Here is a 25,329-nt window from a genome sequence, read left to right as displayed (position 1 = left end):
ATATACTAACAATGAATACTAACAAACTCTGCTAAGGGGAAAGAATACAATAATACAAGACACAATCAGCCAACAATACTACAAGGATAAATACCGTGAAATGCAACCGTTACCCGTCTCACTCTAGTATGCGAAGCGCCGTCCGGTCAGAGCTCACTATCGTTCAGGAATGAGCGATAGTCCGGTAGGAAGGTCCAGGGAAGTTAGTTGTGCCGAAGTGACCGAGCCTGCTCCGGGTCGCCTATCTTATAGGGTCAGAAAGGGGAGGTCAAAGGCCATTCTCATTGGTCAGAGATCATATGTCCGGTCCACTGTGATTGGAGGTTAGACGCTGTACCTGGTCTGACCAGGTGCAGGGGAGTGAACTTTAAGAGTCCTTTGTTCGGTGGTTTCGGCGTCAGCAAGGATAAGAACCGGTTTTATCTAGTTTCCTTTGTTAACTACTTACAACAGAAACTGTCTCTGGAATATGGATTTAATCCATAACTATCGGACAGTGTACATTGCGAAATATTCGCAATGACCGGAATACTCCGCATAATGAGCTGAACGGAACGGTACTAAACACGATATAGACAGGTGTGTGCAGGGCTAACTAAGCTATGTGTGGCGTTCTAAACCTTTTAACTATATTTCATTTCGTGTAAGTGTGTTATTATGAATTTATATGTGATAGTATGTCTACCCTTCTGGTCCATATTGTCACACATACTCGGGTATGGAAACTTTATTTGCGCAACTCTGCGAACCAAAATGGCGGCCATACTATCACAAAATGGCGTGTGTGAACCTAGACTTCCACAGTCCACCCTTTAACAGTAAATATAAAACTGTTACATTACAACACATTTCACACGACAATACAGAAATTCATAATCCAAACAGAGAAATTGGGATACATGAAATAAACATATAAGGGGAGTAAACCATCTGCTCTCGGCCGATCCAGGATCATGGATAAACGATGGGCCGCATTTATCGAACAATCTACTCAGGGTCACGAAGGATAATGTACAATTTTGGGATAAAAATAAAAACAGGGGCGGTTACAACATATACACGTTCACAAATATGGTTTCTTTAAAGGGAGGTGGTTTCGATTTTAGGGTCATATACCAAACCCTGGTCTTCCTCTGTATCTCTCGTTCTTACACTCATGATTTCGGTACGTTTTGCCTTTCCCCGGGTCACCACCTTTAAACATTTGAACAATAGCACAAAGACTATGATGGCACCACCGATACAGAGAAGGAGTTTTCCTATGCTAGCTATGATCCCCTGCGCCCATTCTCCTAAACCAGAGAACCAGTGCATTGGATTCAACCAGGAGGTCCATTCGCTAACTTTGTTACCTATTTCTGCCAGGCTGATATTATGTTCCCTTCTAAATTCCCATTTAAGCTGAAGAATCTCATCCATCCGGTGATCGATGATTTCTTCTGGGTCTTCAGTATTGTTGGTGATATATGTACAACATTTCACCCCAAACTGTGTAGAGAGGGTGACACAATATCCTCCTGTCATAGCTGTCAGATAGTTCAACACCATTCGATGTTGAACTAGCTCTCTTTTATACGCTTGTAACTCCTTCCCAGTGTATCTAAAGGTGTCATCATAAATCTCAGTGATGTTATCTACCAAGCTTGCTAATGCTTGTATATACTTAAAATTGATAACTCCTCTGGCGGTATGGGTGATATCTAATGCAATGAGGAATTGGATACCGAACGACTCGTGTATCATTTCAGAAGCTAGGGGTTCTTTTCTTATTGTTAAATCCCTTTTATGGATTTGGTCATAATGGGTATGAGTGTAAGGAGGAGAAATACCTCTGTGTACGTTCATCATCTCATCGTGTGTGAGGGTCATCACTTCCGGTAACACTCTGCCTAGATAACAAATACCAACGTAGTTCATGGAGAGCCATTTGTACGCCCTTCTACCACAAATATAATAAACATCGTCAGGGAGAAAATAGGGGACAGAGTATTTCATTATCTTGTCACACATTATCCATAAGAACATCCCCGTCCCCTGCTCCCTGACTCGTTCCTCACATGTTTCTGGCTGTAGGGTCATATTACAGTAGCCGGCTGATACTCTGCCGGCCATCATTTTACTTTTCTTCACCGTGTAAACATATTTATAGTGTCTTCCACTGGTTCGGATTTTTAACAATAATTCTTTATCTATGGGCTCTCCATCTGGACGCTGGGAGTACGTTATTGTCTGGTTTTGCCATGTCACTTCCCAAGTACCAATGGTTCTGGAACTTGAGAAGTTCATACATACCAGGGATTTATCCACTTGGTATGGGTGTAATCTAAGACTAGGGGACCTGGTATACAGGTATCTCTTATCCAATGGCCTCCCCTTATTTAATACGCTTATCTCTGAAATATTAAGCGGGTATGGGACTAGGCCTACACTACTCCTTTTATGTAATACTTGAGAACACACCCAGCATTCTGTTTGGTTTAAAACCTTACCCACTAATGAGTGGTAATCACTCAAAGGATGTTGGCCGGTAGTTGCCTTACTGGTCGACTGACATCGCTGGATGCATCCTTCTTCCATTTTAGGTTGACAATACCTACAGACACAGTACTCACCAGACAATAAATCATCACATAGCCCTTGAACTACGTTTTCCTCATACCTTTTACCTTCTCCTGTCATGGGCAAAGTGTCAAGCTGGTTTAGGGATTCTACCTCACCCATATCTGGGTCCATTATTACACTGTCAGGACTCCGCTCCGATCGCTCTAGAATGTGGCAGCCACCAAGTATTTTTGGATGAAAGAAAGAACACAGAAAGAAAACAAAGACATATATGCATAACTGTGAACCTTTTGCTTGGAGTCCTTCCATCATCTCTACCCAGGAGACTTTTATTTTGCTCTGCTCTTAGACCTTTGTTCGCTCAGGTTGCTCGACCTTGGCTGCTTCTCAGTGTTCCCGAAACAATGCTTCTAGCGACACTTCTTCTCTCTCGCTCTCTGCACACTGGGATTCTGGGTTACTGGCTTTCTTGCAGTGGGACGAATGTATCCAAGTCTCTCTCTCTGCGACTTTAATCGATGTAGTGCTGGTCAACAAAACTTGGTACGGTCCTTCCCAACGGTCTATCAAACAACCTGAGCGTAAGAAATTTCGGATCATAACAAAGTCTCCTGGTTTAAGATTATGACAATTCTCGGTAGGCATATCAGGGTTCAGAAAATTCAGCTGCTTTTGTTGCTCCCTTAGCTGTTTGTTTAGCTTTAGGATATACTGTACAGTTAGCTCATTATTACATTTTAGATCATCCTGGGGGTCTATCATGATGTGTGGCTGCCGACCAAACAGTATCTCGAAGGGGGACAGGTTGAGCGGAGTCCTGGGAGTGGTCCTAATGCTATACAACACAATAGGCAGTGCCTCTGGCCATAACAACCCTGTTTCAGCCATAACTTTACCCAATTTGTTCTTAATAGTACCATTCATTCTCTCAACTTTGGCGCTCGCCTGGGGACGATATGGAGTATGAAGTTTACTATTAATCCCCAGGAGTTTACACATGATTTGGAAGACCTCTCCTGTGAAATGAGTGCCTCTGTCACTCTCAATGACCTTTGGGATACCATATCTACAGACAAACTCCTGACATATTTTCTTTGCTGTAAAGGTAGCGGTGTTGGAGGCAGCGGGGAAAGCCTCCACCCAGCTGGAAAACATGTCAACACAAACCAATACATATTTCAAATTTCTACAGGGTGGTAACTGTATGAAGTCGATTTGTATTACCTGGAAAGGGCCTTCTGTAGGAGGGATGTGGGATGGCTCTGTTGGGATGGCTTTTCCAACGTTCTTCCTCAAACAGGTGAGGCATGACATTGCCACTCTACCTGCTTGAGAAGCGAACCCTGGTGCACACCAGTAGGCCTTTACCAGCTTGCACATACCTTCCTTCCCAAGATGTGTCAGCCCATGGGCCGCCTCGGCTAGACTAGGAAGGTATGCCTTGGGGGCCACTGGTTTCCCGTGTCCATCTCTCCAAAGTCCGGTGGACTCTTGGCCACATCCCTTCGACTTCCATACTGCTCTTTCCTGTGGGGAACACAAATTTTGCATGTCTATCAGTTTGGATGTGGATACCATGTTCAGTGTACAAAGGTTGGTGGGATGGGTGAAAATATTTACAGGGCATGCGGCCCTTTTCGCTGCCTCATCAGCGCGGCTGTTACCAAGTGACACCGGGTCTTTCTCTGATGTGTGAGCTTTGCACTTGATAACAGCCACTCTGTCTGGAAGCTGGATAGCTCCCAGAAGTCTCCTAATGTACGTCGCATGCGCCACTGGTGTGCCAGACGCCGTCATGAAATTTCGGAGGCGCCATAGGGCTCCAAAATCATGGACTACTCCGAAAGCATATCTGGAGTCGGTGTATATGTTCACTGATTTCCCTTTAGCCAGTTCACATGCTCTGGTCAGTGCCACCAGTTCCGCTACTTGCGCTGAGTGAGGTGGTCCTAAGGGTTCAGCTTCCACAATACCTTCTCCATCTACTACCGCGTAGCCTGTACAAAGCTCTCCCGTCTCCGTCTGTCTATGACAGCTACCATCTGTGAATAAGGTTATGTCTACCTCACTTAATGGGCTGTCGCTTATGTCAGGACGTGCTGTGAAGGTCTGATTCAGGTAGGTCATGCAATCATGTTTGTCCTCACTCTTCCTAAACTCTGCTTTACCATATTCAGCAACATTTCCATCACCCTCCACCCTTTGTGCCTTGGAGGGCACATGAGGAAGAAATGTGGCTGGGTTTAGTGTGTTGCATCTTTTGATGGTAATATTTACTGGGGCCATCAGCGCCAGTTCCCACTTAGTGAACCGTGCTGAGGACACATGACGTGTTTGGGCAGAATTTAGGAGAGCAGAGACAGCATGGGGAGCATGAACAGTTAAATCGTGTCCCAACACTACGTCCTCACTCTTACTTACTAGTTGTGCTATTGCAGCCACACTTCGTAAGCAAGTTGGGAGTGAGCGTGCTACTGTGTCCAGCTGGCCACTGTAGTACGCTATTGGTCGGTTGGCATCACCATGTTTTTGTACAAGCACTCCTGCCGCACACCCACCTGATTCAGTTCCGTACAGTTCAAAGGGTTTCCCATAATCTGGCATTCCCAGTGCTGGGGCCTTTGTTAGGCTCACCTTTAGTTCCTCGAAAGCCAGCTCAGATTCCTCAGTATGAGAGACCCGATCAGGCTTAGTTGAGGAAACCATCTCTTGCAGTGGTAATGCCAGAATAGAGAATCCTGGGATCCAATTGCGACAGTATCCACACATGCCTAAGAACGTACGGATCTGATGTTGGGTCTGTGGCAGTACCATGTTCTGAATCGCTTGGATTCTGTCGTCGGTGAGGTGTCTCAGCCCTTGGGTAAGGCAGTGACCCAGATACTTAACCCTGGTCTGGCATAATTGCAGCTTATCCTTTGATACTTTATGTCCTGTCTCTGAGAGATGCATCAGTAGCTGTCTAGTGTCATCCACTGATGACTCCAGTGACTCAGAACACAACAATAAGTCGTCGACATATTGTATCAGTATCGAACCGCTCATGGGTTGAAAGGATTGCAGACAATCATGCAAGGCCTGGGAGAAGATGCTGGGGCTGTCTATGAACCCTTGGGGGAGTCGTGTCCAGGTATACTGTACTCCTCTGTAAGTAAAGGCGAACAGATACTGGCTGTCAGGATGCAAAGGGACGGAGAAGAATGCTGAACACAAGTCAATGACTGTGAAATGGGTACAGTGAGGTGGGATTTGCATGAGGATGACAGCTGGGTTTGGCACTACGGGGAATTGGCTCTCAACTACCTTGTTTACCCCTCTCAAATCCTGCACTAGTCTGTAGCCCCTCCCCCCGCTCTTTTTCACAGGAAAAATGGGACTATTGGCCGTGCTGGAAGTTCTAACTAGGATTTCCTGTTGGAGCAATCGTTGGATCACTGGAAATATTCCTAGCTCAACTTCAGGTTTTAAAGGGTATTGCGGTATTTTTGGGGCTATCCTGCCTTCTTTTAAGCGGATTTCTACTGGAGCTACATTTGCCATCAGCCCAGCATCCTGTCCATCTTTAGTCCAAAGGGAACTCGGTATTTGTGCTGTAATTTCAGCTACCCTAGATGGATTTGATTCTACAACAGTGGAACACAACATTAGCCTCTGAGGACTATCCAGCATATCTTGCACTTCTTGTGTAAGATTTCTAGGAGTGTCCAGAAATACCCCATCGGGGGTGCAATAGATGACACATCCCATTTTGCAAAGTAAATCTCTACCCAGGAGGTTAGTCGGGGCCGCTGCAGCCAACAGAAAAGAGTGTTTGGTATGCAGAGGCCCGATTGTAACCTCCGCTGGTTTCGTCAGTGGGTAATGTTGTATTTTTCCTGTTACCCCAATTGCCGCTACTGATTGGTTAGTGAAACCCAAGTGAAGAGGAGTGTTGAGAACAGATCTGGCCGCCCCTGTATCAACCAAAAAGGTTTGTCTTACTCCAGCTATATCAACCTTCACCTGAGGTTCCTCTCCAAGGTGTTGTGTTAGTCTAACTGGCTGTAGGATACAGGTATGACCTGTTTCCTATGGTCTGACCTGGGTTGCCCTTAGCACAGTGTCAGCCATCAGATGGGGAGGAGGCATGTTGCGTGACCTGTCTGTCTCCTCCCATTGTCTAGGGGCTGGGTATCTCCGTGTCTCACCTTTGTGAGATTCCCATTCTCGCTTATGTGTCTGATAACTCCTGGGGTTTCCTGACCTACAATGAGCTGAGTAATGACCTTCCCTATTGCAGTTGTAACAGATAATTGGCTTTCTACCTGTTTCCCTGGTGTTTCGTTGTTGGTATGCAGCTTTGTTTGGGGCATTAGTAAGGGCTTGGATGCTAACCATCATCAGTTTGTCAGTTTGCAGTTCCCTGTGCTTCTTAATGTTGCGGTCGTGGTCCACAGCAGATTCCCGTAGGGCATCCACTGTCATTCCACGCCAATTTGGGAAAGAAGTTTGGACTCTGGCTCTCAGGTTTTCCCTAAGCCCTTCCACCAGCACAGAGACAATCATCTCCCTCAGGTGGGGGTCGTCCTTAGGCTCGGAGACACCAGTGTATTTCGATACCTCCAGTAAGGCCTTTGTAAAATAATCAGCAGCAGTTTCGCCATCTTTTTGTTTTATGGTGAAAATCTTGCTGTATTCTACTGCCGCTGGAAAATATACTCCCAACTGTAAATTAATCAGGCGTATATTCTCCTGGTTGATCTCATCATTTATCTCCTTGTCCACTTTCAATCCACTATCCTGAATGAATTTCGGGATGTCAATGTGAGTGGGGAGACAGGCCCTCAACATGATTCTCCAATCCTTGTTGGTGGGCTCATCAGAGTTTCCCAGATCCCTTACAAATTTCCGGCATATTGCCAGATCTTTCCTAGGATCAGGGAAGTCTGTAATGATGGACCGCAGCTCTAACCGTGTCCATGGGTTTAACATGGTCATCTTCCTGGTAGGTATCACACCCTCTCTGTCTGCCTTACCATAGGGAACCTCCAGTGTGCGTACAGGGTATGTTTGTACCACATTCGCATTACTGGGACCTGCTTGGGAGTCATTTGTGTCTGTGCTGTGTGGTGCATCATTACCTGAGTCCAATACTATGCTGTTGGCATCAGCCGTCTCCTCCTCCTGTGCTGGGGCCTCAACAGCGGGTTGAGCTTTTCCCTCAATCATATTAATTGCATGAGAGACGGCCAGTGCCAACAGCTGCTCGTTTTCCTCTCGGGTTTCCTTGTAAGGGGATAAAACAGGGTACAAGTTAGTAACAGGTACATGATTACTTAGGTCTTTCTTATGAGACATTAACCCCTTCGGCACATATGGGGGTGGGGGAGCTGATTCTAGTGTGGCAGCGGTTGCATTTGCATTTTTATTGTGGCTGATTGCATCAGGTATTGCCAGACCTCTGGTTCCCCATTGTTCCTGTCCTTCCTTCTGCCACAATTTAAGAATATTTATATGCTTCACTCTCTCCTTACGACTGGAGAGTAGGCATATTTCATCTTTTACTGCCGATAAGATTTCTGGATCGAAGCTACCAACACTGGGAAATTCTAACTTGCTGCCTTGTGTCATTTTTCTCCATTTATTTTGATAAACAACTGCGAGTTCACCGTGCTTCCTGCACATAATAAAAGCAGCCGATCCTCTTGGCCGGCTTGCTTCCTCCCTATCCTGCACGTTATCACAGCGTGACCCGTTATTACCCATAGTTACAGGAATAAACGTTCACAGCTTAATAGATATCGGTGGGTTATTACTTATCTGAGAGCTCCCCAAACACTCACTTCTACAGCTTCCTAGAACATCCCACAGTCAAGCAGGTGCGAAGGATACGAGGTATGATACTCAATCACCAAGTCTTTCAACTAGCAGCGAACTTCTAGCCAACTTGCTTGATGCGGCACAATTTTTCCAGGGTATAACAAACTTGCTTTCCTATACCCCCAAAAATCGGATTTCTAAAGTAGCTAATCGGAAACAAGTGCGTTCCGATATATCTTCTTGTACCCTCCTAGCGGAATTAATTCCACTGAAGGGGCAGTTCCTATGGGCACGTCGTCACGTGAACCCGGGTCCTAACTGGACTGTCCTACACTGGACTACACTGCGCTGAGTCGTGCCGTCACACACCCGTTCGCCTCAGTTATTTTTCACACTGGGCGCTAGTTACACCTTGGTCTTATGCTAATTTGTGAAATATTTCTGTACAGAAAATTTTCCCAGGCCGGTAGCTTTTCACTAGATTCTTATGCAGGTATAAATCCCTTATAATAAACTATAGGAATCTATTAAAATAATGCTTGAGTTGCTTGCTTATGAGAAAATGAACAAAAAGAAAAAAAACTTATTTTCTTTTATTAATCACCGCTCCATTGGCAGTATATTACTATACTGTTTAAATAAAGCTAGTGGTTTATTACTGTTCACCTCTTAATTCCTATGTGTGCTGCATGTGCAGTACCAATGAACAGCCACGTGTGTACGTGCGTTGTTCACAGGCCGCCGATGAATCGGCCACCCACGTGTTCTATGGTGTATTTGCAAGGTTGTGCTCGGGTTTCGCTATACGCAGTAATTGCGCCTGAATGTGGAATAAATCCCTTAACTCTGTCCGAGAGTTACGTATCAAGATGCGAAATAAATCCCGCACTTAATCCGTAAACCACGTACAAAGATGCGAAACTTTCCCGATGTGGGCACGTGCTCGCGCACCTTGCGTAATACACAATAGACGCTTTACGTTACTGCAAAAGGCCCAGGACTTGTCGCCACGTGGCGTGGTCCCTGTTTTTGCGGTAACTAACAATGAACAATTATAGTTTTGCACAGAGGGGATCCTCTATGTACTATAATAAACACAGATTCCACGTGTGCGAACCTTATCGCACGTGGTACATATACTATAATAAACAAGCAGCCCAAGACACTATACCCCGTTAAACTACTTGTGGCAGGCAGAAGTACAGTTTACTAAACACTTAGGTATGATATGCTTTAAAACACGTGGCTTTCACTCATTGTACTCCGGGTTCAGCGCTAGCACTTCCCGAACCCCGCACCGCCGTGGACTCGGCCTATCCAGCAATGGAAACAAATAAATACTTCCACCCTTTTGCTGGTATAGGTCGATCCGCACGCCTGGTACTGAGTTCTGGACTGTGGAGCGGACGGACGAGCCCTCAATTGTTAATGCTGATTTGATTATTACCAGAGATACAATATGTGAAAAGCGCAGGTTACGTAATGTGTCCGTAACCTGCTTACCCTTTATACCTAGCTACGTGCGAACAAAACGTAGCGCAGCGTAGCCTACCTTTTAATTGTATGTTATACACTTAAGAACCGATACCTTGATAAGAGATCCCTTCGCAGGACTTTGTCTCTAATTCTGCGAATATACTTTAAAGGACAGAGTCCGCAATGTACCTTATCGCTATTATGCGAATAACCAGACACGACCACTGAATAGAAGTAAGGAGGTTAGAACTCCATATAAAAGGTTGTATTAAAGTCCCTAATGGACAAAAGGGGGTTACAGAAATAAGAATAAACAGGTATAACAAGTGATACAATATACTAACAATGAATACTAACAAACTCTGCTAAGGGGAAAGAATACAATAATACAAGACACAATCAGCCAACAATACTACAAGGATAAATACCGTGAAATGCAACCGTTACCCGTCTCACTCTAGTATGCGAAGCGCCGTCCGGTCAGAGCTCACTATCGTTCAGGAATGAGCGATAGTCCGGTAGGAAGGTCCAGGGAAGTTAGTTGTGCCGAAGTGACCGAGCCTGCTCCGGGTCGCCTATCTTATAGGGTCAGAAAGGGGAGGTCAAAGGCCATTCTCATTGGTCAGAGATCATATGTCCGGTCCACTGTGATTGGAGGTTAGACGCTGTACCTGGTCTGACCAGGTGCAGGGGAGTGAACTTTAAGAGTCCTTTGTTCGGTGGTTTCGGCGTCAGCAAGGATAAGAACCGGTTTTATCTAGTTTCCTTTGTTAACTACTTACAACAGAAACTGTCTCTGGAATATGGATTTAATCCATAACTATCGGACAGTGTACATTGCGAAATATTCGCAATGACCGGAATACTCCGCATAATGAGCTGAACGGAACGGTACTAAACACGATATAGACAGGTGTGTGCAGGGCTAACTAAGCTATGTGTGGCGTTCTAAACCTTTTAACTATATTTCATTTCGTGTAAGTGTGTTATTATGAATTTATATGTGATAGTATGTCTACCCTTCTGGTCCATATTGTCACACATACTCGGGTATGGAAACTTTATTTGCGCAACTCTGCGAACCAAAATGGCGGCCATACTATCACAAAATGGCGTGTGTGTACCTAGACTTCCACAATACACAGCTGATTTAGTCTTATATGAATTTTAACTGGCTTTGATGGCCTTTGAAACATTATTCCCCAATCTATGGAAATTTAAATCACCCCACACTCATTGGCAACTCTTCTCACCCCCTACTGCATTTATTCTGCGACCACTTGTATGCCTCATTGGGGCTGTGACATGATGTGGCAATTACATATTTCATATATGTTAATCAGCTCGTATTTGACATATCTATACCATCCTAATTATGCCTTCTAACATCTAAAATTCCTACTAATTGTTGCGCAAAGATTAGTTTCCAGCAATTCGCAGTTCATATTTTAATTTACAGTTCTGTTACTACTTAATGGTAGAATGCTGGTCCTGTTATAAATTATTACCTTCCTACAATCGCTTAAAGGATTAATATGTACACTCCTAATTGTAATTAATGGGTGATCACACTTCAAACCTTTCCATTTCACTCTCTGGCAACTCTAATACCTGTTATTTGTTTACCACTTTTATTTTAATAACCTTATACCTATTCATCTCTTCCCTAGAACCCGCATATTTCTTTATCCTCTCATCTCGTACTGCCTCTCTACCTACCCACCTTACTCATCTGTCAGTTATTCAACTCTCTAGACCTTACCACCCATTCCTTTCCCTTTTCCTTTGCTCTTTTACAATTTTATATTATATGATGTTTGTCAAATGTGTTTATCTCAAGACATACTTTTACTTCAAATTCTATGGTTGATTTTGCAAATGGTTAAACACTCACATATGTTATACTGTTACTTTTTCCTTTCTTAAAAAAAAAATTGATATCGGACAATCTTAACCTATATTACGGTATATCAGAAAATGTATATCTTTACGGCAAGTTAACTGCTTTAATTGTAACATGTTACTATTATATACGATGTTACGCTGTGATTTTCATGTATACTTGCAATATACGATATCTAAATCAAAATTATTGTTACAAAAAAAGGGGGATAAAGCATAATTATAGTCATTTAAAAAATGTCTAAAGGTGCCCAAACACGGTGTGATGTTCTCCATGCGTTTTGTACTAGATCGCATTGCGTCTAGTTCAAAACAGATGTGATACGCTACCGCAGCGTGCGTTTTGAACTAGATGTGATGCGATCTAGTTAAAAAATTACATGCTCCACATCATTTTTGTAATTTACAAAAAATAAGATAAAGAAAGGTACTTACCGGTATATGTTAGTTGGGCGCCCACTATAGTTAGTACGCTCATACCCCCACTATCCATGCCGGCATGGAGTTGATTCTATATAGTGTGGCGAGCGCAGCGAGCCACCGTGCCCGAAGCGTGGCGAGCGGACATGCAAAACTAAGCAAATAGATTAGTGGGCGCCCAACTAACATATAAGTACCTAAAGAAAGATAAAGTGCAGTGGTGTGTAGTCAAAGTCTCATTAGTAGATAATAGGCTTCAGTAAGGCTCAACACGTTTCAATGTGGAAGTACCCACATCTTCATCAGGAGCAAAATGAGACTTTGGGGGTATTCAATGTGTAGGTCGCAGCGGTCGAGCTTGAGGATTCAATGTCCCGCCTGCAGTGGGACGAGAAGGGGGCATGGTCGTGAGTTGCGGCCGGGAAGAGGTGAGCTGCAGCCGGTAGCTCATCATTTCCCAGCCGTTCTCGGCAAAACGAGCCCGACAGCTTGTGAAGTCAGGCTCGTTCTGCCGAGAAACCCTGCTCAATGCTGTCGGGGAAGACAGCATTGAATAGGGCCCGGCGGCCATCTCCCCCGTGGGGAGATGGTCGCCGGCGATTGAATACCTCCCTTTGACTGCACACCACTGCACTTTATATTTATTTTATTTTTTGTAAAGTGCAGTGGTGTGCAGTCAAAGTCTCATTTTGCTCCTGATGAAGACGTAGGTACTTCAACGTTGAAACGTGTTGAGCCTTACTGAAGCCTTTTCTCTACTAATGAGACTTTGACTGCATACCACTGCACTTTATCTTTCTACTACCCGGACTGGCGTATTACAAGGGACATCTCCAGGTACCGTCACTTTAACTGAGCGACGGAGTTGCTTCCACCATTGGGGCAGATGTATTAAGCCTGGCGAGGAGATAAACTGGAGATAAAGTTGAGATAAAGTGGAAGGAGATAATGCACCAGCAAATCAGCTGTGTTTGAAATATGTCAGTTAGGAGTTGATTGGCTGGTGCGTTATCTCCTTCCACCTTATCTCAAATTTATCTCCAGTTTATCTCTTCGCCAGGCTTAATACATCTGCCCCATTATTTGCCCTGTGGACCCCTTGCACCATTTATGATAGAGTTGATCAATATGGACACAATTTTGGACTTAATCCCATCAGCTGCATATTAAACCGGAACACTTATTTACCATACACTGTGATTAGATCCTGTGGAGTTGCAGTATACAAATGATCAAAGCTCACAAAAATATTCAATAGGGCCGCAGTTTGAGGACCCATGCACTAAAGCAAACCCCTTTTATTTAACTTTTTTTTTTGTCAACTTAAAATAAGTTTCTACTTATACATATAATAGTACTTAATATAGTTTAGGGTCTCACTATAGCACCTCCATTTCTTCTCTGTCTGCCCTATAATAAAAAATGGGTACTTGTGTATTTGCAGGGCGCCCAATTTACATACGTACGGCGCTGTAGGAAAATCATGCAATTTTGCGGTGAAATGCGATTCGATGTGATTTTCCTTAGTAAATTTTAGTGCACCCATGCCACTTGCGGTGCGATGCGATTTTTCATTGTATAAGCACCAATGCAATGTGGTGTGATGGTACTTCATTTTAAAAGCACCCATGCAATTTTTTCGCATGCTATTTTGCACACCCCCACTATCCGTCACCCCGAAGCGTGGCGAGTGCAGCAAGCCCCGCGAGGGGACGCGGTTACACGTCCTCCCGACCTTTTCATACCCCCACTTTCCATGTCAGCATGGAGTTGATTTTATAAAGTGTGACGAGCGCACTTTATAAAATCAACTCCACGCCGATGTGGATAGTGGGGGTGCAACGCTTCAAGGTGACATGGATAGTGGGGGTGCATTCCCATTGCATCGCATAGACGTGTATACTGGGGGTGTTGTGCTAAATTGCTAGATTGGGCATGAACGAGCGAAGCGTGCCATGTGGGTGGACGCATTACACTCATGTTTAGTCCATATCAGCTTTTTATTGAATCAACCTTTTGGCAATATCAATTTCTATGTTGACACTTTTTTATGTGTAAACATATGGCCTGTCAACACTGTTGACCTAATAAACCATACCCACACCATAATTTACCATTTTAAATAAGTACAGATGTGCTCATAAGTTTACATACCCTAGCAGAATTTGTGATTTTCTGGCCATTTGTCAGAGAATATGAATGATAACTCACAAACTTTTCTTTCACTCATGGTTAGTGGTTGGGTGAAGCCAATTATTGTCAAACAACTGTGTTTACTCTTTGTAAATCATAATGGCAACAGAAAATACCCAAATGACCCTGATCAAAAGTTTAAATACCCCAGTTCTTAATACCGTGTATTGCCCCCTTTAACAACAATGACAGGTTGAAGTATTTTGTGGTAGTTGTGGATGAAGAAAGGGGGGGGGGGTGAACTAGTAGCCTTGCGGCTAAAAGTTTTACGGGCACCTAATAGGGTGGTTTGTCAAGCTGCTCCAACTAGGGGGTGTCACGTTCCTATGAAATATATACAGAAAACGAGAAAGAGTGGAGCGCTAAAAATCAGTATAATGGTTAATTGAATTAATAGTAATATTTATGAAATGCTGTGCTTTTAAGCACTGGGTATATGATTATAAAAACACATATATTATTCAAAGGTCACAATTGTGTACATTGCAGTAAAAAATGTAAATATTTTTTTTTTTTTTACAAGAATGGGTCTGATACTAATTGGTCTGGGGGTCCCGCTTTGGATTCTTTTTGGTATGGTAATGTTTTGATTTCCTGGGGTTAGTCCATCAAATTGCTAGATAGTTGATGGGTCCATATACCTTGCTGGATTCTGATCACGCTGGAGGAAGAGATGTTGTCCACCACCACCTGCAAATTCAGGATTACAATCCACAAAACTTGTGAGGACTCCCCACACTCCAACAGGTGACAACATATCTTCCTCCAGCATGATCAGAATCCAGCAAGGTATATGGACCCATCAACCATCTAGCAATTTGATGGACTAACCCCAGGAAACCAAAAACATTTCCATACCAAAAAGAATCCAAAGCAGGACCCCACCCCAGACCAATTAGTATCAGACCCATTCTTTCTTCTTTTTACTTGTAAAAAAAAAAATTACATTTTTTACTGCAATGTACACAATTGTGACCTTTGAATAATATTTGTGTTTTTATAATCATATACCCAGTGCTTAAAGGCACAACATTTAATAAACATTACTATTAATTCTATTAACCATTATACAGATTTTTAGTGCTCCACCCGTTCTCGTTTTCTGTAGTTGTGGATGAGGCTCTTCATTTTCTTCTTGGCCAAAAGGCTCCAGCTCCTGTAAATTCTTGGGCTGTCTTGCATGAACTGCACGTTTGAGATCTCCTCAGAGTGGCTCAATGATATTGGGGTCATGAGACTGAGATGGCCACTCCAGATCCTTCACTTTATTCTGCTGTAGCCAATGACAGGTTGACTTGGCCTTGTGTTTTGGATCATTGTCATGTTGGAACGTCCAAGTACGTCCCATGCGCAGCTTCCAGGCTGGTGAGTGCAAATTTTTATCCAGTATTTTCTGATAACATGCTGCATTCATCTTTCCATCAATTTTGACCAAAATTCCAGTGCCTTTGTAGCTTACACATCACTGATTCACCTCCCTGTTTCACAGTAGCAATGGTGTACCTTTCATCATAGGCCTTGTTGACTCTCCTCCAAATGTAACATTTATGGTTGTGGCCAAAAAGTTCAATTTTGGTCTCATCACTCCAAATGACTTTGTTCTAAAAGTTTTGAGGCTTGTCGCTGTGCTGTTTGGAGTATTGTAAGCGCAATGTTTTGTGGCATTTGCGTAGTAATGGCTTTCTTCTGGCGACTCGACCATGCAGACCATTTTTCTTCAAATGCCTCCCTACTGTGCATCTTGAAACATCCACACCACTTTTTTTCAGAGTCCTGTATTTCAGTTGAAGTCATTTGTGAATTTTTCTTTGCATCCTGAACAATTTTTCTGGCTGCTGTGGCTGAATTTTTTTTTTGGTCTACCTGACCGTGATTTGGTTTCCACAGATTCCCTCATTTTACACTTCTTAATTGAACACTGCTGATTGGCATTCTCAATTGCTTGGATATCTTTTTATACCCCTTTCCTGTTTTATACAGTTCAATTACTTTTTCCCGCAGATCCTTTGACAATTATTTTGCCTTCCTCATGACTAAGAATCCAGACACGTCAGTGCAGCACTGGATGAAAGATGCAAGGGTGTTTCACGAGTCCAGAAACTCACTGACCTTTTATACATGCACACTGATTACAAGCAAACAGATCACAGGTGAGGATGGTTACCTTTAGTAGCCATTCAAACTCATTTGTCAACTTGTGTGCATGTTATCAGACCAAAATCTCCAGGGTATGTAAACTTTTGATCAGGGTCATTTGGGTAGTTTCTGTTGTCATTATGAGTTAAAAAGAGTAAACACAGCTGTTTGACAATAAATGGCTTCAACCAACCACTAACCATGAGTGAAAGAAAAGTTGGTTATCATTCATATTCTTTGACAAATGGCCAGAAAATAACAAAGTCTGCTAGGCTATGTAACCTTATGAGCACAACTGTAGCTGTAGTTTTGCAAGGTAGATGATTTGACAGACCGTGGTAATCTCAACTCCCAATAAGCAGGACAATGACTGTAAAGGCTCCCCATACACTGAGCCGATTTGGTCCGATTTTGACGGATCAGGCCATGAAACCAGACCAAATCATTTGTGTGTGACATGCTGTTGGGTCCCATCAGATGTCTCGCAATCGACCCATCAATGACACATTGTGGGAGCTTTTTAGCACCTGCAATGTGTCGAGTCCAATCTTAGGTGTGTGCCAGCGGTAAAGCACTTTTTATTAAAAGAAAGAGAAATCTTTCTAAATTGTATTATATATTATTTGAGTGAAGCAGCGCCACCTAGTGGTGCCAGCATATGTGTTCAAAATTCCATGTCTCTCACGGTGGTTTTGGTTGATAGAACTACAGCAGGGCTGGCCAATAGGTCGATCACGGAGCTCCCAACGGTAGACCACGATCAAATATCCCATGGAAACAGCCGCTGAAACCTATGAGAGGCTCTCAGAGGCTTCAGTGTTTCCAGTCGTGACGTCACCTGCGCACCGCAAGTGAGGAACCAGGGCGCCCGGCCTCACAATAGAAAGCCTACATACTCTGCAGGTCTCGTTGGCACATTACGCAGGCTGGAGCCATCACAGTAACGGCGCCTGCCCACCTGTGTCTCTCGTCGTTTTGGCTCATTCCATGCGGCATAATGCTAAATCTGTCTAATTTCTTAGGCATAATGCTAATTTTTGCTCATTCCATGAGGCGATCACAGGCAGCAAATGGAATATACTTACACTTGTGAGAAGACCCCCCTCCCCCTCTTAACGCATAACAGAATTTTGCATAATTCGGGGTAACATTATATGAATTTTGTCTCATTCTGTGAGGCATAATGCTAATTTCGGCTCATAAAACTAATTTTGGCTCATTCCGTAGGGCATAATGTAAAATTTGGGGGGGGGGGGGGGGGGGGGGGTGTTTTGCACATGGGGAGATGCTGATATATCACCGGTAAGTAAGTGTACAAAAAGTAGATCTCAGGTATCAAAAGTCTGGCCACCCCTGATCTACTGTCTAGATTCTAGACAGTCAATAGAGATGCTCTCAAAGGTCAGGTCGACAAGAAAAATGTCAACAGGCTCAAAAGGTTATATGATAGTTACCACCCTCTGCTGATTTCAAGCATCAAATTTGTAGCCCAAGACTCATTAACACTTGCAAAATTACAGCTACTTATTCAAGATGGTAAGTTATTATGTGGTATTTGTTTCCTAGCACGGTGCCCATTGCATGGAATTGCGTACTGTTTTAAGTGCTGTGCGATCTCCATGTTAAATGACAGGAGTGCTTGTACAATGAAATATCGCATAGGATCGCATGCTAGGAAATGGCATGCGATGCGATATTTCATTGTACAAACACCCATGCCATGAGATGTGATGGGTGCTTACAATGAGATGTAACCCCCAGTATCCACGCCATCCCGAAGTGTGGCGACGGTACGTGTCCTCCGACCTTTTCATACCCCCACTATCTACGTCGGCGTGGAGTTGATTTTAGATAGTGTGGCGTGCGCAGCGAGCCTGAAGCGTGTCGAGCGCACCGAGCCCTGTGAGGGGATGTGGAATACGAGCCCAAAGTGTGGCGAGTGCAGCGAGCCCCACGAGGAATACATTTAAAGTAATCCGTGTCCGCTCGGCACGCTTCGGGCTCGTATTACGCGTCCGCTCGCCACGCGTCAGGCTCAGTGGCTCACCACACTATCTAAAATCAACTCCACGCCGACGTGGATAGTGGGGGTATGAAAAGGTCGGAGGACGAGTACCGGCGCTGCTCGCCACACTTGGGGTTGGCGTTCATACTGGGGGTTACACCAAATGATGGAATCACATTGTAAGCACCCATCTGCTTGTACAATTAAAAATTGCATGCCGCAATATTGCGTGGAATGCAATGCAATGTTGTACGATGGAATCGTGGGCACCATTCTAGGAAACAAGTACCTATTATGTCTATGTGCCCCCTTTTCAGCGTATTTCCTGGCCAAACCAGCGTTGAGCCAGGCAAAATACAAGTGGGTCATATTTAATAGCCTCCCACTGTTGAATTCAGGTGTCAGATTTGTGGCCCAAGACTCATTAACCCTTGCAAAACTGAATGTTTTGGCTAAAGGCCCATACACACTTGACGATTTTCAGCTGAAAATCGGTTAAAACAGCCGTTTTGACCGATTTTCAGATGAAAATCTCCCAGTGTGTATGGGTCAGCGATCCCCGACTAGTGATGATGCACGCTCCCGCATCATCGCTAGTAAGGTGGTTCATCTGCTGGTTTTACCAGCAGATGCAGCGATGATGGATGGTATTTCATCCATCATCGCTGTGTGTGTACGGCCGCCGGGCTGAAAGATTAGCCACTTTCAACCCGGCGGACCGCCCCGCTCCCTCCCCCTCCGCCTGCTTCATACTCACCCCACCGTCCACCGCGCTGGTCCCCCGGCACCTTCCCCACGGCTCCTGGCATGTTCAGCCGCACGGGGCTTGCAGCTGACGCCCCGCCCCCTCCGTCCTGCTTCCTCCGTCCTCCGACTCCATGTCCAGGCAGTTCAGCTGCCCGGGGCTTGCAGTTGATGCCCCGCCTCCCTCCGCCCTGCTCCCCCGCCTCCCTCCGTCCTGCTCCACACGGAGCACCACTGGTCACCAATGTTTCTTTTTTAAGCCAGTAATATATACATTGCTGGCATGTGCCAGCAATGTATATATTACTGTCACCACTGGGCACCAATGATATTCTTATGCCATAAGCCAGTAGTATATACATTGTTGGCACATGCCAGCAATGTATATATTACGGGCACCAATGATATGCTTATGCCATAAGTATATACATTGCTGGCACATGCCAGCAATGTATATATTACGGGCACCACTGATATGCTTATGCCATAAGCCAGTAGTATATACATTGCTGGCACATGCCAGCAATGTATATATTACGGGCACCACTGGGCACCAATGATATGCTTATGTCATAAGTATATACATTGCTGGCACATGCCAGCAATGTATATATTACGGGCACCAATGATATGCTTATGCCATAAGCCAGTAGTATATACATTACTGGCACAAGCCAGCAATGTATATATTACGGGCACCACTGGGCACCAATGATATGCTTATGCCATAAGCCAGTAGTATATACATTGTTGGCACATGCCAGCAATGTATATACTACTGGCACCACTGCCCACCAATGATTATTTACTGTATTTATTAGCCAGTAATATATATATTGCTGGTAGAGGCCAGCAATGTATATATTATCGGCACCACTGTGTGCAGTGGGGTCAGCGGCTGATGAGGCACCTGGCTAGGCACCCGCACCCCCCCCCCTTGCGGGTCCAGCTCCGGCAACCCCTCCACCCCCAGGGGCCAGGGGGCGGAGCCGGAGAGACCATAGAGAAGGAGCCGGGCCACACACTGCCAAAGTTTGACTTGCAGCCGGTTCCCCGGCAATTGTAATGCGGCAGCGTGGAAGCTTATCTGCGCCTTCCAGTGTGGCGATCAACTCGTCCGGGACCAGTGTGATGGTTTGGCAGGCCCTGCCATCGGGTAAAAGTTAATTGCAGCTGGGCTGAGTGCAAGTACGAGTGTCCCCGCATCTAAGCTAAATGCCTATACAGCACTGACAGAGACAGACGGATGCAGTCACTGCTGAATCTGCTGCCCAGTGCCCAATCAAATCGGTTTCAGTGACAGGGATGTGCTTTCATATTGGCTGAAGGCATGCCCCTGTCACTGAGGCACCTGTAAAGGTGCCGCCTTAGCTACATTTTTGATACACAGTCCAGCAATCAGTTCTGAACCAGGCCCCAAGAACAGAAATGCACTGAATAAAATGTCTGCTGCTCCCTCCCTTGGAAGACAAACCCAGCCCATTATGTAAATTGCCTTATATATGAAAGATTTTCAGCAAAGTCTTTCGCCTCCTGAAAAGCTATTGCTCTTTGGTGAAAATAGCTCAGTGTGTACGCACTACTTTGGTGACAGATATATCTTTCAAAGATTTTGGCAAAGTCTTTTGAAATGAAAATCTTCGAGTGTGTATGGACCTTAAGAAGCTGGAGCTGAGTAAAAGGCTCACTTCAACCTCAATAGGATGTGATGGGGTTAATACCCCTAAACAAATTACTCATATGTGAGTAATTTGTTTAGGGGTATTAACCCCATCACATCCTATTGAACACCTTTTGGGGTCTCGGGATACACCTGGGAAGGTGGCATACGCACTTAATAATATACAATCTTGTGAGTGTTTCTCGAAGGGGGTGGAACACCCCATCACATATTCTAAAAAAATACAAAAACCATCCACATTGTAACAATTGTGGAGACAATTTTATCCAAGCTATCGATGGCACTGGCAACGATGGCCATCCCTACCACACAGTTCGTGTTTTCCAGGTCACCCGGCAGGTGCATTCATTGACACATTTTAAAAGACTCACAGGTGGAGCTAATTTTTTCACTTGATTCTGTGAGATCTACAAAACATGCACTGTGTGGGGTAATAAGCACCACTTTGAGAACCTGTGATCCTACATGTCCTTTAACTACTGCATTACCTATGCCCATGCCCAGTGTCCACGGCGCACGCAGTACACAGCACTGCCAGGTCACCCGGCCTGTCTGACAAGCATCAGGTGGGCATGGGGCACATCCTTAACCGCAGGAAAGCTTCCCCATCTGGCCTATTGCTTTGCCCGTGGGAACGCGAGCCGCCATAAGACCGCAAAATCCAATTCTACCGCGTTTCAAGGTAACTTTTTCCTCCCTAATTCTAAATACGGCTCCACACGGGGAAACGCTTACACGCGCCTGCCCGCACACCGCTGTAATACAGGGACCAGCAGAAAGCGGTGCTGGCGGCCGGCGTTACGCTCCCAGGGATCATCATCTCTAGCACAGCAGCCAGCACCGTGCACATCGACAGCGTGATTCAGCAACACAGTCACACTCACAGTACAGCAAAGAGTAGTAAAACCACCAACACTTCCACAAGCCCCGCCGCGCGCAAACACACACGCAGCAGCCCCGCCCTCTGTATGAATATATTATCGAGAGGGCGGGAGCCGGAGCCCGACCTAGCGCGCGAACTCCTCCGCCCCAGAACGCGGCGCACGGGAACGCGCCTCGGCCATGCCGCGCAGCAGCAGCGCTGCACACTAGGAGGAGGCGCTGCTGGATGTACGGCCGGGCAGGAGGGAGAGGGCGCATTTCTGTATAACTGGAAGCAATCTACGTAAGAAGAAGAAGAAGCAGCAGCTGTGAGCCGCGGACAGCGCCGGGGAGAAAGGGACAATACATCTGAGAGACAGAGGAGGGTGTCAGCAGCCTAAGCATCCCAGGTAACCGCTACAGCCGCACACCGCCTGCTGCCCTGACACGCGTGTCCATGAGTGGGATGGGCAGACGGAGGCGCACCATTGACTCGTGTTAAGGAATAGAGGAGAGCAGTGACAGTGGCGCAGTTCCCCCCGGCGTCCGACTTTCCCGGTAGTTTGTGCGTGTTGCTGAGAAGACGCGGGGCTTAATGGGCTGTGGGTGGGGGTGTCTGAGGCGACCGGTCTCTCTCCGTCAGGTGGTGATGGAGACGCCATCTGGCCAATCAGCGGAGGCCGCTGCGTGATCGGCAGGCGTGCTGGCCTATGGCTGGGTGGGCAGTGCTACTGCTGGCTTCACGATGTCCCTTTAAAGCTACAGTCCCCGCTGCCGGAGACACGTTTCCTAATGTGATGGCGACTAACTGGTTAATAATGCTCCTCGCAGAGGTGGTGTCCACGCCGGCGGGGGGTGAGCGCGGTGCACGGGACGCGGGGCTGGAGATGTGTGCGGCGGCTGTATACACCCCCTGTAGGAGAGAGTCCGGCTGTGACGCAGCCAGTCTGACGCAGCATAGCCTGCTGACATCTGTACTGTATACAGTACACCCCCACCCCCCCAAGGGGGCATTGCCCGGGGAGTAATCCCGGCCTGCTTTATCGTTATGCTCCGGGGATTGTGTTGCAGCCTATTACCCAGCATTGTGTGTATCTGAGGCCCAAAGCTGCATCTTCATTAACCCTTTAAAATAAGCGTTTGAAATCGGTCTGTACATATGCCGTGCAAAGCTCCTGCGCCTCTTATTTTCCACATTTATTCCCTTCATATGTAGCATGTTCTAACCGTGAGAAGTGTTAAGAAGTCACGTGCTGATTTACACTCCTTACCCTTTCTCTGCATTTCATTGTTGGTTAAACATATTTGACAGTAGAGATCACTGATTTAAGTGCTTGAAGTATAGTAGTGAGCCTTGGTAACACATTGCCATTTACAATTATTACATTTGCTAAGACTCTTCTGACACATTGGCAATGTTGATGACCATAATGTGCCAATATGGAAAGGCATGTCACTGCTAATGCACAGAAATGATAAGCTCCTATGAGATTAAAGCAGCAAATAATGCCATAAATCAGGGGTTCAGAACCTTGGTCCTCAAATGCCCACAACAGTTCGCGTTTTCCAGGTCACCTGGCAGGTGCATTATTCACTGACACATTTTAAAAGATCCACAGGTGGAGCTATATGTTTCAATTGCAATTCCATATGGACTGGAGGCCTGGAAAATGTGAACTCTTGTTGGTACTTGAGGACCGATGTTGGTAGCCACTGTCATATATATGGGGTTTATGCTGGGTACACACTAGGCGATATATCATTGGATACATGGAGGAGCATGTGAACTCTTTTTATGTCTATGACGATGTTCACATATCTATTGCACCAGGTATCACCGCATTCAATATATATCTGCGCATCTGGCTATGTGTGGGTGACACACTGACTGTCTGCATGGACTGATGTCATTGCCCGCCAAGTGGTTGTCAGTACTGACATTATTTCCCCATTTGATATATGTATATGCTTGTCAGAAATGATTGCCGGCTTGGTGTGTTCCTAGCTTTAGTCAAGCTGATAAATCTATCACCATCTAGTTATTGGGGCAGAGTCAATCAAGTGGGAATTTAAACAGCACATACTGCAGGTAGTTCCAGAGGGGAAAATGTGCTAGTTCTTGCTTTTACCTCTGGGGTTCAAGCAAAAACAAGTGAGGTTATCCTATTTGGATAACCTGCATTACAGTAGCAGTGCTAAATGAATCTGTTCTAGTAATTGAGTAACGGCCTCCATAAACGGCAATTTGTGCCGAGCCGATGGGTGGTCCTGTGCACATCGGAGCCGGAGATCATATGTGCTACACAGAAGATAAATCTTTTGTGCAGCCATCAATGCCACATTGCAAGTGCTTTTTAGTAACTGCGATGTATCGCATCTGGTGCCCAGGGAGCTGGGTGGCAGGCGAAGCCGCTGATTGGCTGAAAAAGCTCTTAACCAATCAGTGGCTACCCATTCATTTGTAAGGGTTTTTTGTATTCTCCCTCTGCTTGAATCCCTGATCCCTCTGCCTGACTCTCGGTATTCCCCCACCTGGCCCCTTCCTCCTGCAGCTCCCCAGGGGTTGCACGCGATTTCTCACATGTAAAAAAAAAATGGCACATCAAGTGCCAAATAGTATTTAAGCCCTCCCGGGAGCTGCCAGGGAAATAAGGTCTTAAGAGGAGTCGGCCTAGTGTATGGGAGCCTTAACCTGTTATAAAGCTTTAGCACCAAAGGACAATATTGTTCATGAAACCGGTTTCTCCAGATATAGGTTTTGTTTTTTTTAAAAAATACATAAGTGGTCTCTTATTTGTCATGATTAATTTAACTGGTATTTATAAATTCAGATTTTTTTATTAATGCAGTTGCACTAATTAAATATGAAAACAGATTTATATAATATATCTACAGTAAAATGTTCAATTTACAGTGGTAAAACAAAGGCATATATATATATTTTTTTTTAATCTCCATTTGGATTATTTATCTCAAAGATTAGATGGACCCCCTTTTAGATCAAAATGCCATTTGCACTTGCCATTTTATAGATGGTTTCAACCTGGATGTGAGATTGGTGGCAAGACCCTGCCTATTGTCGTGTTGGTGATGTCACATCGACATAGCTTTCCTATTTACACTGAGCTTTACCCGAGTCCTTCCTGGTGAAAATCCTGCTCGCTAGCATGGTCCTAGGTCTCTGGACCTGGACTGAGCTGTTTAGACAAAAAGGATTCCCTGGTTGTTATGCAATAAGCCATTATTTTCTTGTCTGGGGAAAGGGGTATTTTAGAAAAGCCTTTAATGCTGAAATCTGTTTGTGTGTTCAAATATTTATTTTATATTTGTTTAATGAATCTGGTTAAGTATGGGAAATGAAGCCATAGGGAACCATAGTGGGTCATTACGGCACCCCAATGGTCCAGGCATAAGTATAGCAAGTATATCCATGCTTGGCCAGTGGTGACTTAATTGGTACCAACCATCTGCGCTGAGATGTGGATATACTTAAAACTTGGACCATAGGGTGTCCTTGATAACTGCATATGGGTAGATCTGCCATAAGTGG

The 25,329-nt window shown here is 45.0% G+C and overlaps 1 protein-coding gene across 3 annotated transcripts in view; it reads left to right on the top strand.

The window, feature by feature from the left end:
* Positions 1–21,921: 21,921 nt before the first annotated feature.
* The window catches only part of PHF20 (PHD finger protein 20), a 94,723-nt gene continuing 91,315 nt past the window's right edge, over positions 21,922–25,329 (top strand). For 2 of the 3 annotated variants that reach the window (XM_083147615.1, XM_083147612.1), the window contains exon 1: positions 21,922–22,189. The gene's annotated coding sequence lies outside the window, so the exon portion shown is untranslated. The remainder of the gene's footprint in view (positions 22,190–25,329) is intronic. The other variant, XM_083147616.1, reaches the window with a different exon arrangement.

Source organism: Crinia signifera, chromosome 6 (assembly GCF_055691185.1).
Source record: "Crinia signifera chromosome 6, ASM5569118v1, whole genome shotgun sequence".
In the NCBI taxonomy this organism is placed as follows: Eukaryota; Metazoa; Chordata; class Amphibia; order Anura; family Myobatrachidae; genus Crinia; species Crinia signifera.
The sequence above is the reverse complement of the archived record's forward strand: the minus strand, read 5'-3'. Positions and strand labels throughout refer to the sequence as shown.